Raw genomic sequence first — 18,625 nt, 5'->3', positions numbered from 1 at the left:
GGCATTTAATTGTGCTATCTTGTCCTACTAAACCGCAAGTGTTCTTAAGGTAGCATCATTTCCTATGCATCCCTATGTGACACCTTGAGATGGTGCTAAGCACTTGTCAGGCTTTGAACAAGTGTTGTAGCTGTGACTGACTGACAGGGCATCCTTGGGTGTTCAGTCACCCATTTCCAAATTTCCTTGTTGGTCACAGTCACAATATACTTCTTGGTTGTAACCCTTTTATTGCCTTTCTTTGTCTTCTTTATTTCTTCGCACTTTGCCGTGTGTGGCTGATAAGGGTCAGAAAGGGAAATGTCAGGGGCAAGGAGGCTTAATGAATCAGAGACCAGCTATTTACATAAAAATGCCAACTCCACAACCACAGCATTGTCAGGAGAAAAGGGTTGGGTTTCTTCAATGGTCTGCCAGGAGAGAAAAAAGTAGTGTGGCCACCAATGTCATGTTGAAGAAGAAAACAGGGGAGCTGTGCCTAGAGATTCCGGTTATGAGTTTTAACCTAGCCAGTGGTTTAGTTTCTAAGACGGTCTCTTAACAATTTGGACCTCTGAGTACTATAGGAGTTCTGATTTACAAAGCTTAATTCATGTCTAAAGACTAGGCCTATGGCCAAATAAAGTTGGAAGAGAACAGATGGAAATGCAAGTGATCAGCTTACCTACAACCTCCCACATGGATTCTTTCAAGAGGCTAGGACACATCATAACTTTCTTGGGGGACTTCACAAGGCTCTAGATATGGGAAACTAAGGACCATGACATGTTTTTTACTTCCTGTGATACGATCCTCAAAGCAAAGATAGGTAGGTGATGAATGACCATACTGATCTTTCTTATGGATGTTTTCAACTTCTTGGTCTTAAACAGTAATGGTTTGGGAGAATTTCACAACTGTTGCAACTAACATATTCTTGAGAGTATTCTGTGTTGTGGCTTTCTGAGATTCAACTTCACCCCACTTTAAAGCTAAGAAGTTAGCTTGTTGCTGTTTCATGGATGTTAGAAGACATGAGACTCCTGAGTCAGAGACAAAGGACCTTATTATTCATAGCCCAGGAAGCAGCATGAGCATCAGTATGTTTATATTGGTTCCTCTTGCTCCCAAGTTCAAAGCAAGTGATACCAAGAGCCCAGGTAATATCTGCAAATGCAGTGAGTTGTGTTATGGGAGAGAACCACTGAGGTCAAGGACTTCACTATTTGTATTTTTTTTTTAATTTTTATATATTTTTATTGATTTCAAAGAGGAAGGGAGAGGGACAGAGATAGAAACATCAATGATGAGAGAGAATCATTGATTGGCTGCCTCCTGCATGCCCCCTACTGGAGATCGAGCCTGCAACCCGGGCATGTGCCTTTGACCAGAATCGAACCCGGGACCCTTCAGTCCATAGGCCGATGCTCTATTCACTGAGCCGAACCGGTAGGGCTTCATAGCTCCAATTGGATACACTGCCCAAATCGGCCGATGCTCTATCCACTGAGCCAAACCGGTAGGGCTTCACGGCTCCAATGGGTACACTGCCCAAATTACTACTTAAAAATGATTTTGAATCTCAGAATATTTGACACGTCAGTATAGATGCTCAGAAGATTAAGTGGGATACTCTGCTCATGTGCTCTGAAATTGCGACCTAAAATATGAGCAAGTATTCTCTCTGTAAATAGTGAACATTGGTCACTGTATTGTATTGCTACAGTTGCAACCGCCTTCTCTGTCCAATTTCTTATTCTTCCATCGTGTCATCTCATTAATAGTTTTCGCATTTGTTTGTCTACATTAATCCACTCAGCCTTTGGAGGGACAAGCTGAGTTTTTAAGGCAACAATAGTGGCCCTTTGTTAAGTTGCCATGATACAACATAGATAAGAACTTGGGTTTTAAAGCCAGGCTACTTTGGTTCAAATTCCAACCCTGCTAGTTTGGGTTCTAGCTCTTCACCCTTTCCTATGTCCACTTTGCCATGATTTCATGCTTGACTTTGGGCTGACCCATGTGACTTGCTTTGGCTGATTTTTATACAGGTGGAAGTGTCCCTGTGTGCCTAAGACTTAAGTAGCCTCATGTGTTTCACTTTGCTACTTTCATCTCTACCACCACCATAGGAAGAACATACCATACCCAGGCCCTAGTCCAAAAAGAATGGAAGACACAAGGAACAGAATCACCCTCGCTGAGTCAGGCTTAGTCAGTCAACCTCCTGCAGGCCCAGAGACGCATGGCCTGAATGTGCTACTGTCATGTGCTGCTGAGAGCTCACAGTTGTCTGTTACACAGCCCTATTGCAGCAATAGCTCATTGGATCTTCTTTCAATTTGGGAACTTTCTCTCAAATAATCTGAAAAGAAAGGATCTTAATTGTACCTTTTTATAGGGTTGTTGAGAAGAGTGAATGAGACAATGCATATGCCGAGCTAAACAAACTGATGCACAAGAACCAATCACCACTTACCTGTTATTGTTATTACTGTGTGCCAGGTTTATGTTCATTATTTTTATCTCTGAGTGCTTCAATTTTCCCATCTGCTGAGAGAAATGAGTTTTAAATTGGTGAAATTCCAAAGAAACAAAAAATAAGAACATTACTATATAAATATGAGACTGCAGCATTTCTATCACTTTCAGAGAAAGAAACCAGAGTGAGTTCCCTGGGACCTGCTGACATGTCCCAGGCAGAAGAAGAGCTGGAGGGTGAAAACTTGTTTGGAACCTCACATCAGAAACTGCGCGTGTGACCGCACAGCCTCTGCCAACAGACTAGGGAGGGAAGGCAAACGGCGTCCTTCCAGGAACTGACAATTAAGGTGAAAATAAGGGGCCAAAGACACCATGTTGGGTTGGAAGCCTGAACCCCAGGAACCAGTCCTGTATGTCTCTATTATACGATGTTGATGCAGGTCATACCATTCATCTCACTTTCGTGCCATGAGATTTGCACCTTATTCCATAAACCACAGTCCCCGGAGGCACCAGCAGGGCCTGTCAGAAGAGGGATGTCTGATTTCCCTGCCATGTGGAAGGCTGTGCTTCCCAATCACGTTTATTAGGGCTGCTCTCCAGGGGGAAAGACAAAGAACACACACGTCCAAGCAGGTGCCATGCAGACCCTTTGTTTTCCCGGAGCCAGGCCAAAGCAGGGTCTTATCAGAGCTTTCCAGATGTGTGCCTCTGCAAAGCTGGGATTTTTAAAGGATGAACATTTAAACCTGCTTTCAATACGAGGCCAGGGAGTGGGAGAGAGGGGGAAATACACTTGGCCATTCCTTGTTGGTACCAACCCAAGGGTCAGCTCATTTGCAAATATTCCTGTGGCCCCCACTTTGCCTCAAAATAACCAGGAGGCCCCAAACTTTAAACGCAGGCTAGCTTGCCAAAGTCGTTTGTAATTGAGTGCTGATAAGATCGCTTCGGCTTTGGCAATGATGGTGATGAAGCCCCATGGACTGTATTGAATCACACCCACAAGGTGTATGCACTTTTCTGGGGGAAAGGATCCATCAATTTTTAGATTTTTCAAAATGTCTTCCAAAAGATAAGGACTGCTGATTTAGTGGGACACGAGTTGAATGTAAGCAATTCAGTTAATTAGCTGAAATCAATGAAGTCAGTTAATGACAATGTTTCTTATTTGTCTGTATGCAGATAATCCATCATTTACTCCGTGTTTCAAAGCAAGCTGTTGGTAAAGCAATCCCTTATGCCGTCTTGTTCATGGCAATGAGGGGGATAGCTGCCCCAATGTATTTTGTTCCAGCCAAAACTCGACAATGAACCCGCTCTAATCAGTAGAGTTGTGTTTCAGAAAACCCACTGAGCCTCTCAGACACAGTCAGGCACAGGCCTTTATATGCTGTGAGTTTAAATGGAAACTCAGAGGTGCTTTTCTGTATAATCGGTACTTTCTGAAGACACCTCCTTAGTGACCCCAACTCGCCTGTAAGGTGGAATCTCAGTAAAGAATTGCTCCGGAGCAAAGGGGCCAGAGAACTCAGGGGGGTCTCCTCTCTGGGGCTCAGCCTGAGCAGGTGACTTCTGCCCCAAGGTCCTCAGTCCCATCCCTAGGTTGTGGCTCCTTCGGAAGATCCTGAGGGCATACTGCACTGTGCCAGGCGCTCACTTACAGAGAGCAGCCTCTGCTACCAGTGGCCTCCCCAACCTCATTACCTGTTTTTAATTCTATTTATTTTTAAATATATTTTTATTTATTTCAAAGAGGAAGGGAGAGGGAGAGAGAGATAGAAACATCAATGATAAGAGAGAATGGTTGATTGGCTGCCTCCTGCTCACCCCCTACTGAAGATTGAGCCCACAACCCAGGCATGTGTCCTTGACTGGGATCGAACCCAGGACCCTTCAGTCTGCAGGCCGACACTCTATCCACTGAGCCAAACCAGCCAGGGCTAGTGACTTGTTTTTAATTAAAATGACAATTTCAACTTCTTTTGGTTTCCTTCAGGAGTTGGCACATTCCAATTGGAAGGGGCCAGAGAGGATGGCTCTGTGCACCCAGATATTCCGTGCTAAAGACAGGCCCTGACCAAGGTTTTGTTTTCCCACTGGTGGCATCGGAGGGGCCAGGACGCAGGCCTCGTGTGCAGAGGGTTTTCCAGGAGGTGGCAGTGCACTCTAAGGCTGGATCCAGGCTGTGCCTGCCCTCCGCATCCACCAAAGAATATTGTAATTGAGACATAACATTATAATGCATTCCAGACCACACAGCCGCTCGAGTGTCACCTCAAAATGCTTCTTCCCATCCTCAAAGTCACTGTAAACAGGGTGAGAGATGGAAGTGAGCGGAGGGTGCGGGGGAAATGGGAGGGGCCCTTCCAGGTGCCAGGCAGCCACTCGGTGCTGCTGTTGGTGGAGTTTCAATGCTTCCAGGCCAAGAGCTATCCTGATCCATATTTACCACTGTTCCTGGGCTCACCTTTGAAGACCAATAAAAGGAAATTGGAGGACGTGTATTGTCTGCATTTTAATTTCCAGGTTTACAAGAAATATTTCATTATTCCAATTCAGGGGAATAGAAAACATCCTTCCTTTTTAAATGAAAGGTCTCCTTGTTCAGGGTGAAGAGCATAGCCAATCAGTCTCTCCCTCGAGAGGCAGGGCTGTTCTGAGGCAGCCAGGGGGATGGCGAGGTGGGTGATAGGGAGGAGGGGCAGGAAGGAGAATACTGGCTATTGGCAGAATCTCTCTCTCTCTCTCTCTCTCTCTCTCTCTCTCACACACACACACACACACACACACACACACGCATGCACGCGCGCGCGCGTAGGAAATGTCTTCGTGCTGATTGCATTACTAGTGAGGCAGACAGATACTGGAATTCCCAAGACCTGACAATGACATCTTAGGACAGACTGAGGGACCAAGGAATGAGAGAAAAGGTAGGCAAATATCTTCCCCCTGAAAGAGGCTATTGACTGAGGTTTACTCAGGCACTTTGATAGGAAGGATCAAACCCAGGAAGATCGGGGCCAGAAGGACTGCAATGACTTCTCAGAAGTGTCACATAATGTGTTTGTAGCTTGGGAGCTGAACCTCTGTTTCTAGGGCTCTTATTTATATATTTTTTGTTTACAGCTCCTTGGACTTTGCCAGAGACCTCCACATGGAGAGAGCCTTGAGGTCAGCCAGGTGGATTGCTTGGGAAATCTGTGCAGAGGAAAATGATACTTAAAGAAAAAGAGGCCAGCCTTTAAATGCCTTTGAACTCCTCCAGAGTCCCTAAGTGGTTTCCCTTTAATCTTTGTAGAAAACTAGTTGTTTTTTTTTGTCTTCCTTAACCCTCTTCCACTGGAACTCTTCAAGGTATTTGCTACAAATCCTTTCTTCAGCGAAACTCTCTCTTTATTCCATCCTCTTACCTCATGCTAAGAGTGACCTTCACTTAGTGCCTATAAAGATTAGATAATAAATGCACAGAAGTCATGTTCCTAGGCTTTGCGTATAGCGCTTGAAATATGCCTGCCTCTGCCACAGCTACGTGATGCTTTAAAAGTTAGAAAACAAACAAGCAAACAAAAATTCACAGATAAAAGTTAGTGTTGAGGGTGGGGGTGATGTTCTTCCAAGAGGCCAGCCCTTCCCAGCAGAACCCAGGCTGCTTTCTGGGCCAGTAGGAGGAAGTTCCCCTTTTGCAGAGAGTGAGAAAAATTCACAGGGGGCAGAACTGGACTGTTCAATGTGGGTGGTGAAGTTCAAGGAGCACATCAATAATCAAGTGAGGGGGCAGAGAGAGAGGCCGGGAGGACTTTGAAACGGGTGGACGCCAGGAACAGCAGGAGTGAAACGACTCCTCTGGGCAGCACAAGACACAACATTCAGACTCCCTTGAAAGAACACTCGACAGGAGAAATGCGGTGGAGACCACAGAGGCCACGAGAATGACCGGGAAAACTGAGAAACAGTTACAGTGAGTTCTATAAACAAGACAGGTTATTGGGAATATCACTGAGGAAGTGCATGTTACCTCTCTGCAGCCTGCGTGATAACAGTGTCCCAGAGAGAACACACAACTAGAGTCCTGAGACATGGACCAGCCCTGATGAGACACCAATTCCAGTCCTGGGGAGAAGGCATGGTCCAGGCTCAACTCCCTCTTGCTGCATGTCTCTGCGCTGGTCACTTCCGTTTACTTCGGTGATGTTTATGAATCTTCAGAAGTAAATTATCTTCCAAAAAATGGCTTTATGTTTGAGTCTCAATCAAAGAAATCAAGCATTTGTCTGAAGCTCCCATAGCTGAATCCATATAGTTCCTAACTGGCCATCTGGCAGGAGTGTCGAAGCATTAGCCATATCGAAACTTGTAACTATCAGCCAGAAAGACAGAGATGCTGTTGCCAGGATTGTACAAGCTACTCACCAAAAATGGTGTCTCCATTGTACAAAATGGCGCAAACCTCTAAAGCACCTCCTTCAAACTCGGCCAGCGCATGGGACGATGTTCTTTCTCTTCCATCACAGACAGAAGTACAGAGTGAGGTTCACAAGGGAAACCCAGATCACACAGTTCCAGAACGTACAACCTGCTGCTGTGAATGCTTGAAAGTTAGAGATCCATTTCACAGGCCAGTGCAGGATGATTGGTGGGAAAGATACTGAGACATCTTTTACACAAGCGTATGACTGACCTAAGTTTTTTTGTGCTTCCTGTTGATGGTAATGTTTGCACTGAGTCAGCTGTCAGATCTGCAATAAGCACTTTCTTCTGTTGTTGTTTTTTAAGCCTAAATTTACAGGACTAGGGACAACATTTAAGTCATCTGGTCCAAATTCTAATATTTTAGCAGTGGAACTCTATACAAAAAATAAAAACCACTACTTTGTAAAAAACAAACCCTAACCCTATGTAGTTAGACCTACAATGGTTGCCTCTGTACTGAACATGTTCAGACTCTTTTTGTCATTATTTCATAAAAAGTACAATGTACTAGTAATAACTACTTCCACAGCATTTACATTGTATTAAGTATTATAGGTAATCCAAGATAATTTAAAGTATACAAAGGATGTGTGTAGGTTATATGCAAATACGACACCATTTTATATGAGAAACATGAGCATCACCTAATTTTGGTATCTGAAGAGGACACTGGAATCAATCCCCTGCAGATACCAAGGAATGACTGTATTCAATACAAGGTAGTTAGCATTACAATTGACAAACTTTAGTCTCTTTTTAGACATTTCAAGGGACTGTGTAGGCTTTTGGAAGAAAGCCTGTTCGCTCATACAGCAGGTCCCTAATCGTTAGCAAGCTCCTTCTCATTCAGCACAAACTTGTCTCTACCTCTCTGTACTCAACACTTCACATGCTTCTTTTACACCCTTGAACAGCAGAGACAAGACATTTCTTCGTCTGTAAGACAACTTACTATCTAAACCCAGCTATCCTGGTCTTCTCTCCTCTCCTTGGTTCCATTTCTCATCGGTTGTATTTCCAGATGGCCCATCTAACCTGGAGAATGCATTTTTAAATCTGTCTGCAGTGAGTAGGTGCTAAATAAATACACATTCCTCCACTCCCTGAGTGTGGGTTTCTAAGGTCTCAAAGCGGGGAGCCTAGAACTGAGAACACCTCTGACAAGTGCAGAGCACAGCAGGATCTACCTTCTCCCAAACCTCTGGCCCCTACTCTGATGTAAATACTGTACATTCTGTTCAATGCAGATGAAGATGGTGAAACCTTTACTACAAGCCACATCATGCCACAACCAGCTCATGGTCAACTAGAATGCCTATGTTCTATTTTTCATTGGCCATTATCAAGTCATGTTTCTCCCATCTTATTATAAAAAATTGTTAACCTAATTAAAGATTATTTATTCCCTTACCCATAATCTTATTGTTTGGAGCACTATTTAATTCTATCAAACTCTCTCAATATCCCTGTTTTGTAACCTAAATATTAACTATCCCTCTCAGCTTGAAGTGTCCCCTGAGTTCAATCAGTGCACTGCCTCCACCATTAATAACTGTTGTGACTAGAACAGAGCTAGAAATCACCTTCAAGCTGGTAGAGTTCATGAAATGACACTCTCTGGGCATGTTACTCTCCCTAGCATAGTGGACACTCACAATGTTCTCTGACCAATGGCCTTTCTTGGAGAACTGTCTCTTCTCTTTCATGTGGCCACAGGACAGGCTTCCAGGATGTGTGTGTATAATGCTACGTCCACCCCAAACCTCTGTTTCCTGGATACAATTGACTAGTCAGGGCTTATATGATACAAGTGGACCAATCAAATTCCTTCCTTCAGAACAAAACATTGACACTGGAGTCTAGTCCAAACTTCTGGATACAAGAGAGAAATATTCTGAGCTCTGGCATGACTGTGCTTTCCTCCCTCGTGGTCTGGGGAGAGGGGGAGAAAACAGTGAAGCAGGTGCAGAGATGAGAGGAGCAAAGGAGAAACTGCTGCCCATACGGTGAGTGGTCTTCTGCTGAGGCTCCCCTGCAGCCCTTGGGTCCCCTGTGGCACCCCAATTCTTTGTGACACGCCCTCCCTTTTTCAGTTAAGTCACTTCGGGGAGGCGGGGGATCTGTTACTTGGAAACAGCAAAGTCCTAATTATTTCAAGCACCTTCTAATTTATGTAACCCATTAGTTCCCCAAACCCATCTTGAACCAAAGCTCCTAACTCCCACTTGTTAGTTTGTGCCGTGTTTTTCCTGCTCTGTACCCAGTGGCCTTGTTTTAAGTGAGGTTCTCTAGAACCAGAGCCTGAGAACAGATTTGGGTAATGTCATTTATTGAGGGGCTGCCCTTCAGAAGGAAGCTACGAGAGAGTAAGGGAATCAGGATGGAGACAGAGCTGAGCAAGGACGTGGTCTCAGTAATGTCCAACCTTGGCCAGAGAGGCACAGGGGGCTCTGGAAATGAACTGCACCACAGCTTTGCCTTAGCTTTAGGAAAGGGGGTGGGACTTTTGTATTTCATCAGTCAGTGATTGGCTGGGGGCAGGGAGGGAGACAGGAGTTAACTTCCTGGGCATGGAAGCTCCCATTAGCCAACAGCTAACTCCCTGGAGAATGGGATGACTGTCAACTAACAGCAGCTTGGAAAAGGTCCCTGAGCCCAGTTAAAGGAATATGGGTGGGGTCTCAATTGTGTCTAGGACAGCCTTCTTGGATTTTCATGATTAAATCCATCCTCCTTGTTCCAGCATGCTCTTTCAAGAGTAATTCCTATCAGACCTCACAGACACAAGTCCCCCACCTGAATATCACTTGTCCCTCTCTGCCCTTTTATTGCCATATTTACTCTTTCATTGTATCTGCAAAATATGTTGAAATTAGCATCAAGAGTAGTAACTGTCAGGTGAAAGTGGGTGGACAGTGGTACTTGTCCTGGCTATGAATATTGTAGTAAATGCCTGGGATTTGACTGCCCGTATCCATTTCCTCCTCTTCCATGATGACAGCATCCCAGATTTTATTTGGGGAAAAGCCTCACTCCCAGTGGGAGTGACCCCACTCTGTTCCAGGGGGGGGAGCTCTGATACATTCCAGCAAATCTGCAAAGCCCACCCACCTCTTCCCAGGCACAAGGGTTGCTTTAGAGGTGCGTTAAAGCCCAAAATGGACCAATAAACTGAAAGGAGACTTTTCCTTGGGCTTTCAGGGGGAAATGCTTTCTTGCTTTAATTAGAGACTACAAAATATGCTTTCTCTTTTTCTGACTGGCGTGGAGAAAGGATGTGATGTTCGGAGCTGTGAAACCATTTCTGGAACCTGAGCCTGGAACCAGCCTGAAGAGAAGATCTGACACTAAAGGTGGAAAAAAAAAAAGGTTTTTAAATCAGTGGAACCCCTGAGAATATGTTGACTCTGCAGCAAACCACACAGGAAGCCCTATACCCTTGAATTCATCAATATGTGAACCAACAAATTGCATGATTTGGTTTAGCCAGTTTTCAAATGGGTTTTTGTTTTCTGAAACATAAACCATCCTAAGTGATAGACTGCAAGCAGTGGGAGGAGGAATGGATTATAGTCAGGGAATGTCACCGCCTACTTGTTTTTGGCAAACTTCCCTGTGTAAACCCTTGAGTCCCATCATTTGCTCAGACTTAAAAGCACGAATGGAGGTTAAGCATCCCTGATAACCCTTCATACAGCATCCTAACCTGGAAGCTGAGTGCCCGGCCATTCACGGCAAGCATCCAATTTCAGGATTTGGTTTCTGGTCTACTAAATCATTGACATAATATAAGCTTCATTTGGGAGACCTCCAATTGCTAGCAGAGTTTTACAGAAACATTTTCTGAAATGTGAAAAATAATGACCTCTCCCATGGGCTCTACTCTAAAGTTTATTACTAAAACATGTGATTGAAGCTTTGCACTAATGTTCTGCTGAAATGATTTCGGAAATAGTAAGTGCTCAGGAGAGCTTACGGGCTACATGTGTCATTTCACACCATAGCCCACACTGTCCTAGAACCTGTTCCAGGTATGGGCTGGGTGCAAGAGTCCACTCTGGGATACTCAAGGGACCCCAGGAGTCCAGATTTAGTCCATTTCTCTTCATCTCCCATCTCCTCCAGATTCCTTCCAGAGCTTTCTAACATGAGGGCTATTGTTTTTTGCCATGTGCGTGGAGGTTATAGTACCCCTGGATGATTTTTTAAAAATAATAATGTCAGTTATTATCATGGTTAGATCTCTCTTTGTTTCTTTTCTTCATCTACGGTGCCTAATGCTATCTTTGACCAGATGGAGGCTGCAATTAAAATAAATATAATGTAATATAAAAATAAAACAGAACATATTGCTTTTGCTGGGCAATCTGGGCCCAAGATTTTCTGCAGTGGAAATTACTGGCTAAATAAACCTATCTCCTCATTGACACAAAGCTGAGAAGAGGGATTGATAACAACAACAAAAGAAAGGAAGGGGAAAAAGAAAGAAAGGAGGGAGAAAAACATGTGATTATTTCCTAACTTCAGGCAAGGGAACGTTAGCCCAAATGAAAAATGACTGAAGTAGAAGGTTTATCTTTTTTCTTTTTCATTTTACATAAACACCATCAGCAAATTCAATAGCATCACTGTCCGGGTGCTACAGGGGATGAAAAGATGAATAAGGCGAGTTATCTTCCTAAAGGGGTTTCCAGGTTAGCTGGGGAGAATACACGTACACGGAACGGAAAATAGAGCCGCAGGGCAGGTGAGCTTGAATGGGGAGACTGTTGCAGCTGTGTCCTGGCAGGGGCCCTGCTCCCAGGGATGGCTGCACGGAAACTCATCCTTCCCAACGAGACACTTCCACTGCGGAGCGGCTGAATAATAACCTTGACCACTTAATCATCACAGACACTGCCTCGGTGAAGAGATGTTTCGTACAAGTAACAAACAGACTCACAGGAGTGAAAATAAGAATTTGTTGGAAGGACCCATATGGATCTCATAAAACTCAACAACCCTGAGGCTCCAAGGAAAAGGGAAGTAGGGATTGAACAATTCATAAGGACCAAGGGGGCTACTGCCAGTTTTTCTGTGCCTGTGGGGGTCACTTGTCTCTACTTCTCTCCGGGTGCCTACTTTATATTTTTTGTCTCTTAATGCCAGCTTCTTTGGCACATCGTAGAATATCCTGGGCTCAGCCCTAGAACCACATCACCTCCTGGCATTAAGGCTTCCAACTAATTGGTTACCAACCTAGGTCCAAATTCCTAGGAGAAAACTCACTGGCCCAGATTGAGTCCGCTGTCCATCTCTGATCCAATCAGCTCTGACCAGTAAAAGAAGGTGAGTTATTGGGTGGGCGGGTTGTCCCTAGAAAGGTGTCGAAATGGAGGCGGGGCAGTCACGCCGAAAGATCTTCTACTATAAAGTTATTGGGTGGGCGGGTTGTCCCTAGAAAGGTGTCGAAATGGAGGCGGGGCAGTCACACCGAAAGATCTCCTACTACAAAATCTGGTTGCAATTCATTATATTAATTTTTGGCAGGTTACTGAATACTTTCACTTATGATCATTTCTGTGGTCACAAGCCCATAAAAGACATCCTTATCTTTAACTACAGTTTATGATTTATCATTGACATGTACAACTCAACCTCTTGGAACTCCTTTTCCTATTTCCAAAACCTGACAGCATGGCTGACCTAAGCATGTACCAAAGGCTATATAACATCAGAGGAAGGGCCTATATAATAATCTTTATTCTTTTCAACTATTTTCTCTTTAAAACCCATATACTAGTACATACTATAAAGTAGCATATCAAAGTTAGTAGAGGCCAAGTTTTATCTGAAGGCTTTAAAAGGGAAGCTTGGGGAAGGTTGAAGCCATATTCTGCCTCACTACATGCCAATAAGAATATCTGAAAAGTCACAAAAAGAGGGAGGCAGATGCCTGTGCCATGGAGAAGTCTGGTCAGGGACCACACTGCAGTCTGGTTAGGTACTTCTGCTGACACCTGGATGATACCTAACCACTTACAGATCTTTTGTTCTGGTTACTCTTGAATGGTTTGAGTGTTGCCCGAGGATATTGAAGAGAGCAAGCTCTAACATTTCTGAACATTTAGGACATGAAAACTACTTTATGCAATGTCAGAATAACCATGCAAGCCTTACATTAGTCCCACGAGGAAGCTACTATTGTTATTTTGCAGATGAGAAAACTAAAACTTAGAGAAGTTGAGAGACTGGCCATAGTCCTGCAGCTAGTCAGCCTATATTTGTCTAAGAGTATAATATCCCAGCTGGCCACATCTTTATTTATTTATTTATTTATTTACTTACTTACTTATTTATTTAAATATATTTTTGTTGATTTCAGAGAGGAAGGGAGAGGGAGAGAGAAATAGAAACATCAATGAAGAGAGAGAATCATAGATCGGCTGCCTTCTGCACACCCCACACTGGGGATCAAGCCTGCAACCCAGGCCTGTGCCCTGACTGGGAATTGAACTGTGACCTCCTGGGTCACAGTTTGATTCTCAACCACTGAGCCACACCAGCTGGGTTTGCTGACAGACACATCTTTAAGTTTGCCTTCCTATCTTGATGTCTCCCTTAAGTTTAGATATGTTGTATTTGATGGTTGCATATACAACAGAAGGAGTGACAGAAAATGCAGAGGGTCTAGGTCCTACCTCTGAACTTAGTGGATATGCAGCTGGGAAAATGAGTTCACTTCTGCAAGCCGCTTTCCTCACTTATGACAATGGGACACTCACTGCACTTGAAAGGGTGTCGAGCTGCAGGCACCATGTCGAAGCGCTGAAACAAGAGAGGTGTTAATCAGTGTGCCCTCCTCGGGAACATCACAATTTTCATTTCTCTGCTTCCTTGTACTAATCATCAGAGAAGTAACCAATAAAATAAAACAATATCCTCCATTTCCCTTTACTTCCAATCTCTTGGGAGACAATTTGGAAATTTCTGTGCAAGTTTGGGTGGTAATAGAAGGGGGAAATTTAGTCCTATTTTTAGTAACTAGGTATTTTGGTTCTTGATTAAATCACCACTGTGTTCCCACTGCCAGCTCCTTCTTCATGATGCATTGCTCTCCCTAAGCTCCTGCAGCCAGAAGGTGGAGTGGAGCCACCTCTGAGCTCAACTCAAATTCTGCCCAGCGGAGGCACTGTGATACTGGGCAAAGAGCACTGTGTTGAAGAGCCATGCAGCCTGGGTTCTGCACTCCACTCTCCCATCTCTGACTTAGCTGCTGGGAAGTGAGACCCCATCTCTGGACTTCCATGGCCCCATTTGTAAACTAACAGGACTGGAGAACATTATCTCCCTGGGCCCTTTCCAGCTTTAGTGGTTCATGACAGGACACTCCTCAAAGTTTAATTCATCTCCTCAGACCAGTCATTCCAGGGCATTTGGGCCCTGGGAACACTAAAGGGAGTTTGTTCAAGCCCCTGTCCTGCCTGCTTTCCAAGCCTGAGAGCTGTGAGGGCAATGCATACGAAGAGCTGCAGAGTGGCCGCAGAGCACACTGAGAGATATTCACTTCCTGTGTGGTGTGCACATTTCATTGTGACATTTTGTGGCACGTTTTGCTGACTTCTACTCTACAGAGGCATGCACTTTCACAGGTTCCTTTTCGTAGTGAATACTTGAGTCAGCAGAGCCACCACACAAGCTCAACTCTAGGTCTGAAAGACCCTCTGGGTTGTGCGACTCAGGGACTTGCTGGAGTGGTGGTGGGTGACTCTGTGGCATGACTCTGACACCTTTGCTCATAACCATCACACTCAGGGAGTTAAGGGGCACAACTGGTTCAGATACTTTATTTTTAATTCAGCGATTTCAAATTCCAACTTCACTACTTACTTGCCATTTGATCTCAGGCCAGGTGTTTAATGTCTCTGTGCCTCACTTTTTCATCTGTAAAATGAAGGGTATATTCATTCCTACTTTACAGGAATAAAATATAAAAGTTTATCCTTCATATAAATGCTTAGCAGAGAGCCTAGTACACAGTAAATATCTAAAACATGTTAGTTAACATTACTATTCCTCAACACACACACACACACACACACACACACACACACACGAAAAAAGCAACGTTTTGATTATAAAACACAAAGACCATTTCCCTGTTGCATAATCAAAGCAATTATGGTTTTTCATTTCTTTGAATTTTCAAGCAAAACTGTGAGTATAAAATTCAGAGCAGGCCCAAATTGAATTTCCAGGAAAGTAATATCTGAGAAGCTTTTAAGCAGGAGAGAGGTTTGTTGGCTGAAAGGCATAAACATATCTTAACTTTGGACTTAAAGTGGGAGCAGACAGCATGACTGGCTCCTTACCACCTACTGATGAACTTCTACCTGCATGAAGACCAGGGTGTGCTGGCTAAATTTAACTCCATCCTATATCTCTGTTCCCTCTTTCCTTCTCTTTTTTCTTTTAGTGAACTATTCGCATCTCCAGAAGGAGCTTGGGAAAATGAGTGTATTCATGGACTAAAGCTATCATGAGGAATGTGGCATCATGTTAGATACTGTGGGCATGTTACTTATGTGTAAGATTATGGGCTCCCATGCCTAGATCACATACATAAATAGCTACAGGAATCAGACAGACAACATAACTGAGTGAAATGAACTGGCTTGGGGCTGTGGAAGACCAGAAAACAAATATCCTCTCTAAAGACAGAAACCATTACTCTGCTCCAGGCTATTGTTGCCATACTTGTTGAGTGCTACCAGATCTTCCCATTTAAAAAAAAGAAATAGAAACTTTAGATTTTAATGTCAAACTTCTCAATTTTTTAATTGATGAAAAAATCTAAACCACCATTGGTGTCAAAGTCTTAGCCACTTAAGAATACCCAATGGTAGTCAGGGCTCAAAATTTACAAATGATTGTTGTACACATGTGTATGCAGGGGAGGCAGTGAAAAAGACTTGAGTTTCTATTGCATTGTTTTCACCAAGCACATGTGTAGTTAGTCATAAAATCTTTACTAAGGACACAAACAACTTTCAAACTTCTGCTCCCAACCCTAAGGGAGTAACTGGTACCAGATTTGCCCTTCCATCATAAACAAGAATCAAGATGGTTAAAGTATAAGAGGTACCTGTTTTCAAGCAATGAACAATAGGCAATTATAATCCCTTACAGAAAGAGGAACATACAAAGTGAATATCCATGGCTTTCTGCTGGGGAGCATTTTTTTTTTTTTTTGCCACAATGTGGAAAAATAGAGCCCAAGTTGCTGATTTGAAAAGGCAGAGATCAGAATTTCAGACTTGAAATTTTCTAGTACCCTGCTGAGTCCTTGAAATCTTCAGGGCTGGGTACTAGAAAAGAGGAGCTCTAAAGGAGATGTTCCAAAAGTCTGTGTGGTGCTTCACCCTATGTCCTTGACTGAAGGCTGGGCTGAGACTTTGCAGAGCAGGAATCAAAAAAGTCTAGCAGAGAGCAGCTGCTGCAGGGCTGAGAACTGAATGGAGAAGTAGGAAGTTGTGCGGTGCCAGAACACGTTGGAGCTCTGGTGTATCCAGAATGGAGAGACCTCACTGAGCACCTTGGGCATTCAGTTGAGAACTCTGGAAGACCACACTTGAAAAGTAAGGATCATATCCTAGAGTAGGGGCCATCCCACAAGATTACAGTAAAAACCAAAATAGTCCTATCCTTAAAAAATATATAAAACAAAAGCTAACAGAACCTAAAAGATCCTCTAGTTATTCAACTGCTTCCCAGAACAAAACTTAACATTCCTTAAAAAAAAGATGACATAATTCAGGTTCCTACAACAAATCATCCACAAAGTCCATCATACAACACAAAATGAAGAAATAGGGAGAAGGCAGGAAAATGTGACCCATAATAAGGAACAAAAGCAATAAAAATAAGTTGATTCCTTGATACCCTAGACAAGACAGACAAGAACATGAAAGCAGCTATTATAAATATGTTTTTAAAATTATAAATATGCTTAAATATGTTAAAGAAACAGGTGGTCATCAATTTAAAAAAGGGGGAAATTTCAACAGACAAATAGGAACTGTAAGAACAATAAAATAAAATTTTAGATCTGAAAGTACAAATACTAAAATGAAAAACTCACTGGATTGGCTTAACGGTATATTCAAAAGTATAGAAGAAAGAGTTAGTGAATATGAAAACAGATCAAGAGAAATGATCCAATCTGAAAAAACAGAGCAGAAAAATGAACAAGGATTTATTGATTTGTAAGACAATGTCACACAGTCTAACATATGTGTAATTGGAGATATAAGAAAGAAGAGAGAATGGGGCAGATGAATATATGAAGATATATATGCAGAATTAATGACAAAAGTTTCCTCAATTTGAAGGAAAATATGGCTCTATAAATTTAACAAGCTTGGCAAATCCAAGGAAACTTTTTTTAAAAGATCATATAAGCACATCATAGCAAACTACTGAAAACCAAAGATAAAGAGAAAATCTTAAAAAGCAGACAGAAGAAACAAAAAGATATCTTAAATTCAAGATAATAATTTGAAAATGGATTATATCTCACCAGAAACTATTGACAGAAAAAGACAATGAAATGACATCTTAACTGTGGTGAAAACTACAACAGCGACACATGTGCAGAATAATTATATCAGCATCCCCTAGGAATTTGTTAAAAATGCAAACTCTTGGTCTCTGCCCAGACTTACTGAATGAGGAACTTGGGGGAAAAGGCCTATCAATTTTTGTTTTAACAAGCATTCTAGGTGGCTTGAGAATCGCTGCTTTGGTGCAACAAAAAGAAAAACAAAAAAATTATAAAAGATGTGTTCCTAAGGCAATGGAGAGAAATATAGGAGCAAATACTCCTCGACTCATTTAATCATGGCAGTATATCTCTGATGTGAAAATTTGACAAAGCTATTACAAGTAAAGACAATTACAGGTCAATATGTCTCATGCATACGGATGCAAAATTCCCTAATAAAATATTAGCAAATTGAATTTCGTGAAATATAAAAAGAATAATGTATCATGACCAAGTGAGGTTTATCCCCAAACATGAGGCTAGTTTAAGATTTAAAAAAACTAAAAACATTCAGCACTGGCTGGTGTGGCTCAGTTTGTTGGAGCATCCTCCAGAGCACTGGAAGGTCACGGGCACATACCTCGGTTGTAGGTTTGATCCCAGGTCATGGCACATACAGGAGGCAACAGATCAATGTGTCTCTCTCATATCCATGTTTCTCTCTCTCTCTTTCTCCCTTTTTCCCTCTCTAAAATAATAAACAATGTGTCTCTCTCATATCCATGTTTCTCTCTCTCTCCCTTTTTCCCTCTCTAAAATAATAAAAAAAATCATTCCATATAACTCACCACATTAACAGGTGAAAAAAAGAGAATACCTGTTTAATCATCTTAATAGAGGCAGGAAACTTTGACATAATTTAGCACTCATTCGTGATAAAACCTATAAGGGAACTCTCACCTGATCTACACCTGCATCTACAAAAAGCCTAAAGCTAACATCATGTTCAATGGTGAATCACTGACTCTCTTCTCTCTAACATTTGGGAGCATGCAAATTCCATCACTTCTTAAATTGCTCTGGAAGTCCAAAGGAAGGAAAAATAAATAAAGTGCATAAAAATTGGAACACAAAAAAGCAAAACTAAGTTGATTCATATATTTACAT

The sequence above is a fragment of the Myotis brandtii genome, unplaced genomic scaffold (genome assembly GCF_000412655.1).
Source record: "Myotis brandtii unplaced genomic scaffold, ASM41265v1 scaffold43, whole genome shotgun sequence".
NCBI lineage: Eukaryota > Metazoa > Chordata > Mammalia > Chiroptera > Vespertilionidae > Myotis > Myotis brandtii.
This window is presented reverse-complemented; position numbering follows the sequence as displayed.